Below are 4,841 nucleotides of genomic sequence, written 5' to 3' on the forward strand. Positions count from 1 at the left end.
TTTAGTTTTAAGGCTCTACATGAAAAAAGACAGTGTTCGATTTAGTAATCCAGAGAAAAATTCTCAAACCTTTCTGAGTTTTTAGGCCACACCGCTTGTAGCCTCGGCGTTTGTGCTAAGTTATGCGCATGAGTCAGTCGGCATGCCTCCCTCAAACTCATTCAACTTTTCCTTCTTGACCTTTCATGTTTTAACCCTAATTTTCATCTGCAATCAGCTGATCACCTCATAATTCTCTATTAATTACATGCGCAATTTGATAAGGGGAGTTCAACGGACTCTCCGCGTCTCCATTACCATGCGACCTCATAAGGTCGAAATGCGCATCTTTATGAGAACGACGCCAATTTCTTCACCTTTTAATAATGTAATTGTCAGTGAACTTTTAGAGAAAGCAATAACCTGATCTACTTTGAGAGGTCAAATTTTTTTACCCATACACACAACCTTCCGGTGATAAATTTCCGCCCCTTTTTTTTATCAGATTTTAAATGCCTCTTTATCACCAGAACAGACCTCGGTGCGTCATGGTTTCGTTTAGAGAGGAAAGCAAAAAGCGAAAAAGAAAATGGAGATCTTTTTCAACGTCAACTCCTGCTCATATTTCGCGTGCGCGGGCGATTAACACCGCCCAAGGCGGAGCGGAAGCCACACGTCGCCTAGCGATCGATAGGCGCTCACCCCCACCGCACTCGCGTGCACGTACGAACGCACACAGGCATACGCGCGCACCGTGCCGTGTGAGGATGAGTCATGCGCGCCCACTTTGCGCCGTGTGCATTTACAGGCGGTGATTCACGTAGCCATGGCAACATAGAATGGGCTCATATGGCGGCGAGGGCGTCTTTTCTTGCCACGGTGTTGCAACTAAGGCAGCAGCAGCAGTAGAGGCGTTATTTATCTTCTACCTTGCCGACCGCAGTTATGGCTAGAGGGCCTTGTAAACACCGCTGCAGCACAATTCAAGGGCATTAAGGGAAGCCCACGCACCTAAATAGGGACTTTAACATATAGTTTTTCATCCCACGGACTTCTTAGCGTTTGAGAGTGATCTTTGCCGCTCCCCAGGGTCAGTTGTCTCCTATGAACGTCGTAACACCGTCAAGGGTTTATAACCATCCACGAGATATGAACGAAGATTGCGCTCCGCCTCTCAGCTTTGAGAAGGCATTTTATCTCATTCTCAGTGGTGCTGAATTGGAAGTTTTGGAGTCGTTCGGGTCTAGTGCCTAGTTATTTGTCGATTTCTGTCTTATGGATCACGGGGAAGTGCACCTTCAATAGTCTCTTCATTGCAAGCCTCGCACAACAGGCGGATAGGTTTATTGGAAGGTAAACCTTCTTTGACGCAGTTGTGAAAGTGATCATATTCATTAAAAGGAGCGATATACGCGAGGGATATCCCACCACACTGAGGCTACCTGATAAATAGGTCTGGACGACCAGAAGCAGGGATCTTCGCAACGAGGCGACTGAATGGCTTCGAGCAGCAGCGCATGCCATCACAACACCTTCTCTGGGAATGGTACCTCTGGGCCGTATTCAGCTATTGCCTGTAGCGCGATCCTTAGCGAAGTTAAGGGGAACATCAACATGAATGGTGAAAATAAAAGCTCCGTATTTGCCGGGATTAAAAGTCAAACCCCTTTAACTCCATTTTAGGCCTCAAATCGGATAATAAGCCGACACATTCACCCCTTCTTATTTGGCGGTTTCCCCTCATTTTGACATCAGTCTTCTTTATCTAGTCTACTGCAAAACCGCCTCAAAAAATCGCGCCAACTTTGATTAGTGTTGAAGCCTGACTCCCGCCATGATTGCCAAACGTATACGCTGGTGATTGTCAGGTAGTCACGTAGCTTCTTGCCGTTGATTGCTACCAGGAGGCCATTTAACTTTTCCTACACCATCATGCATGCCACCTAAGATTAAAGGTGGTAAAATGAGTGATTTTGACGTTTTTGAGGATAAAAGCCGGATAGCATTCGTTGCCCAATGGCATCCAGACTTCTGTCCCAATGAGACAAAGGCCTACAAATACCACCGATGTTAAGTCAAGCTCTATCCGTCTCTTTGAAGCCACTTACTTTGCTTGTCATTGTCTAATGCCAAACAGTGCCAGAAAAGTAGACAAGAAGGAGGGCAGCTTCTCCAAGCCCAACAAAATTTTCCCATTTAGCTGTGAGGTGTTGTGCCTCCACCAAAGAGTATAAAGAGGACCTGATGAAGGCCAATTCCTCCGCCCAGGGACTGCCTCCAAAGTAAGGAACAATCATCTGGAAATGAATGATTCAAAATAGACCTTGATGGTTGCCTTGACTCCCGTCCGTCATCCGGAGATGGGCTATCGCTTTCGCTCCACATCCCATTACCACTCTCTGCAAGGCTTTTGGGAATGAATGGATTGAAGTCCGGCATTTTTTTACATTCCAGTGGTCAAAAAATCTTCTGCAGTCAGTTGAATAAGCTCTAGGGAGAGATAAGAGATCAGGGGAACAAGAAATTAAGTTTTTCTATTTGGGCTACCTTAAGTGAGACCCCAGAGCACGGAGTTCTGAAATCTCTACCCCGTCTTCTTCATTTTACCCACAGACGGAATATTCCCTCATATTTTTTTGGATTTTTACCGGTTAACTTAGCCATTTTTGCCATTGTTGCAACCTACAGACAGCTCAAATTTGCATCAAATGGCACAATCACAGTTTGTGTGACTTTTTGTGTAAATTCCTTCAAAAAGTGCCAAAAAAGTCCCACGCAATTGGGCAGTCACAAATTTGCCTTTTAAGAGGCCATAAAAACCGGTGTAGTTGAAATATTTTCTCGTCTTTTGCCTTTCAGTGGCACAGAAGGCCATCGTGCCAGTCAGTAGTCGTCCCATCATCCCTGGCGGGCAAACGGATTCTATCACACCTCGTAGGGTAGATCAGGAGGTCTGTAAGCCCTTCAAGAATAGATTTCCCAGTGGCTTTGGTTGGGCACTACACGAAAATACCACCAAAGGGAAGGCATTTAAAGTGACTAGCCGAATCGTTGGAGGTAAACAGCAGAAGGGCTGTCAAAACAGCGTTAAGATTCGGCAAATTCCCCAATCTCAAGTCAGAAGTTTTGTCTGCAGAATGGAGCAAAGTTGTTTGGCTAAATACGGGCTCATTTGTACCGATAAAAGGCGCAAACGGGGCATCACACGAAATCCCTTGTATTTTCATTGGCTGTGTTTTATTAGATGTCATATGGTCACTTCCGTTTGGCGGTAGACCGGCTGTGTCTGCGACATCGCTTTAAAGCGGAGGGTAAAAATTCTCTCGCTGATTGGAGCTTGTGCCAATTGCAATATTTCAGACCATACATCGGTGTAGTTAAAGGTAGTATCTGAAGAAGTGGCTGTAAAGGACTACGTTCATCAAGGAAGGTAATTTGAGGTCCTGTGTAGGGATTTGATATTTTGTGTCTGTCTGTCTGTTAAATCAAGCCTATCCTTCAGTTCCTACAGGTTGTACATTCGTTGTGAGGCGTGGTGATGCTAGTAGCCTGTAGCTCCTTCCTGTTTTACCACAGGACTCTGACTTATTACGACTTAAGGGACTTAAGTGCTACATGGGTGACTATGGCAAGCGCATCCCATCCAAGTGGACAATATGCCCTCAGAAGCAGGCCATCCTCTGTGGATGGGTGGCCCTGCAAAGAGTATCAACAGCGACGTCTGGCCTTGGCAGTCATGCCAGCCTCGTGTTCTTCAGGAATGATACTAATAACTGAAGTTAAACTGGACTTGAACTCTTTGGAGGATTCACAACGGTGCTGTCTACAGTACTTCTCTATAGCGATGTTAACTGCTTGAACAGGCGATACCGCCATCGCGTCTCTTCTAGCTGGATGCTACCCGGACAGACGGCAGGCTAGGGGTCACTGAAATAAGAAGGAGGTAGAAATGAGGGATGAATGCAGGCTAAGCGTTGGCAACGAGAAATTAGCCAAAGGGAGAGCCAGGGACGAGGCTGAATGTAGTAGAGGGTCTGTGTAGTAATTCGTTAATATGTTTAATTGTATGATTAATTATACTGGCACTTCACTTCCTGCAGGTTGCGTTTCCCCTCCGCTGTACGTCAGTAAGTCGTTTGTTCTCATTTGACATATTACACCTTCAACGAGGACTTGGGACACCACAGTGGGCACTGCAAGAATTCGACAAACAAATTAGTTAAACCAGTTGGAAAAAAGTATGACATCTTTAAGTATTTATGCCTAGGTAAGGCGTAAATCTCTTCAAAATTATTTTAGTTAGTAACGAAAGATACTACTTTTTAATAATGAGCGTCGAAACCATCTTTTCATGAACGTCTGAGAGGTGCCTGTTTCAAATTGAAGCGACGTACAAACACCGCTTGACTACCCGATTGCAGGAATACACGACTGACTGGCTGACTGTCAGTCATTTGCCCCACTTTTTGCCGCATAGGTGTTATCACCGCCCGCGTTTCAGCTGAGAGGGTACCGTCCGAAATTTGTAAAACAAAAGGTGTGGAGGTGGGAAAGAAAGAAGCCAACAAACGGGGCCAAATGTCCCCTCCCCACTGGTCAACTGGTCAAAATCAGGTAAACCACACAACCAATCACAAACGTTCATTTATCGTAAATGTTGATTAATTCTTAAATATAAAAGAAAATTCGTGAACATTTAAGATCTTTAGACTGAAATGTCCGCTTTATCGCATGTCACATTTTTATCAGCGATATGAATGCCACCAACAAGTCAATTTTGAGGTAAAAGTGTGGCTTAAAAACTCAGGACGTAAAAAAAATAACTGAAGAGGACAAAAATGTTGGTTTGAAGGTCATACTAG

The sequence above is a fragment of the Echinococcus granulosus genome (genome assembly GCF_000524195.1).
Source record: "Echinococcus granulosus chromosome Unknown EG_S00159, whole genome shotgun sequence".
NCBI classification, from domain to species: Eukaryota; Metazoa; Platyhelminthes; class Cestoda; order Cyclophyllidea; family Taeniidae; genus Echinococcus; species Echinococcus granulosus.